This window comes from Chelonoidis abingdonii, chromosome 1 (genome assembly GCF_003597395.2).
Source record: "Chelonoidis abingdonii isolate Lonesome George chromosome 1, CheloAbing_2.0, whole genome shotgun sequence".
NCBI lineage: Eukaryota > Metazoa > Chordata > Testudines > Testudinidae > Chelonoidis > Chelonoidis abingdonii.
Window position 1 is genome coordinate 360,600,941 of NC_133769.1, and position 1,902 is coordinate 360,602,842.

General features: G+C 54.7%; 1 protein-coding gene across 8 annotated transcripts in view; it reads right to left on the reverse strand.

Moving 5' to 3' along the window:
- The window catches only part of EMSY (EMSY transcriptional repressor, BRCA2 interacting), a 60,299-nt gene extending 59,776 nt beyond the window's left edge, over positions 1–523 (reverse strand). For 7 of the 8 annotated variants that reach the window (XM_032806369.2, XM_075061806.1, XM_032806368.2 and 4 more), the window contains exon 1: positions 393–515. The gene's annotated coding sequence lies outside the window, so the exon portion shown is untranslated. Of the gene's footprint in view, positions 1–392 lie in introns of all 8 variants that reach the window. The other variant, XM_075061805.1, reaches the window with a different exon arrangement.
- Positions 524–1,902: the final 1,379 nt, after the last annotated feature.

Genomic DNA, 1,902 nt, shown 5'->3' on the forward strand with positions numbered 1-1,902 from the left:
GGGGGGGGTGAAGGGGGCACAGCTCCCTCCTCCCTCAGCCAGGGGGGCTTGTGGGGGGGGAGGGGCACAGCTCCCTCTTCCCTCAGCCGGAGGGGTTGTGGGGGGGAGGGGCACAGCTCCCTCCTCCCTCAGCCAGGAGGAGTTCGGGGGGGGAGGGCACAATTCTCCCCTCCCCCAGGCAGGGGGCCAGACGGAAGCCTCTCTCTCAGCCCGGGAAAGGGCAGGCTCATCCCGGTGAGAGGACGCTCCGCTCTCCGCCTGCCAGGCGGGGGAGATGCCGGAGCCGCTCACTCCTAAGCCTTTCACTGACGTGGACAGGGCACCAAACAAGCCCGCAGAGGGGGGAGTCGCCCTCCCGCTCCCGCCTAAGGTCCCGGGCGGAGGGAACCCACCTGCCCGGCCGTTCCGGGAACATCTAAAGGCTCCTCAGCGGCACAGCCCGGGTACCTTCGGGTTTGTTTAGCGGCGGCGGCAGGCAGCTCCGTCCAGCCAAGATGGCGGCAAAACAGAAGCCCGCATGCGCGGCCGCGCGGGGCAGTGTGGGAATTGTAGTTTCCGCTCATCGGCGCCCAGTCCACGGCCCGCTTCAGACGTCACGACGTACATCCGGCCGTTGCGCGAGGCAAAGGGCGGGTCACGCAATCAAACAAACGCTTCCAATATGGCGGCCGAGGGCGGCGCGCGGGGCCCGCCTGGGAGGTGTAGTCCCTTTGTGTTTGACAAAGGAGCGAAGAGAGGAGCCTTCCGCCACGCCCACAGACTTGGAACTCACTACGGAGGGTGAGAGGGGACAGACATGGTGTTCGCGTTTCGCGGCTCGGCTCAGACCGGAGCGAGCTACAAAACGAGTTGTAACGTATTTTAACCTGCACCCTTGTGTGGGGGCTCCAGTTGGCACCCAAGGGTGAAGCACACTCAAGTGCTAGCCAGAGCCCTCTGCATAACTGAGAGAGGGGCTGCATTCCTGGGGGAGAGGCTGACCAGATGTCCCGGTTTTGGGGTCTTTCTCATATATAGACTCTTATTACCCCTCACCCCCGTCCTGATTTTTCACACTTGCTGTCTGGTCACTCTACCGGGGGACACTGAAAGGCTGTCAGATTGGATTAGGGGGATACGTGCATTGCAGTGTTGCCAACTCTTAGTTCTGTCCCAAGTCTTGTGATATTTCTGCACCTTAAACACTCAGCTCCAGGAGTCATGATGAGTCTCCGCTTTCATTTTTTTTTTAAAGTCCTCTTTGCTAAAGAGGAAAACTCGACCACCAGAAGCAAATAAAGAGAACTCTGAATTTATTGTTTAAAATCTCAAGATTTTTAAGTCAGTCTCATGATTTTGCATGGGCCTGACTTGTGAGTTTTGAAACTTTGGGGCTCGCAATACCACTTTGGTCATATGGTTTTTCTTTTATCTCCAAGTTTATAGGTTTTAGGTTCATGGGAAATTTTGGGTACTTCTCACAACTTTATTTATGATAAAATGTGTGTTCTGTGAATGTTGAATCACCCTCAGTTGTGTAAGTGGTATGGGCAAAAAGTCTGCACATACCCCTCTCCTATGCAAACAATAAGCTAAGACAATTTTTTTCTCTTCCTCTCCCCCCCCCAAAAACAGATGCAGATGTGTTCCATTCTGTGGTCCCCATGTGCCTATCAGCTGTGAGTACAGTGACCATATAATCCCAAAAGCCAGGAATGTTTTCAGACCCTCATCCCAGATATGGAGTGACTCAGGCCTCAGCTAGGGGCTATGCCTACTGTGCGGATATGCAGAGATGATGGTGTCAGTAGGCATAAATCTAGGTAACTCGGGAAAATGTAAGACCACGAGTGTCGATAAAGCCCTCCTCCTCAGGCCTCAATGAACCATTGTTCCTCCATGTTTAACACTTTGTGTAACCTA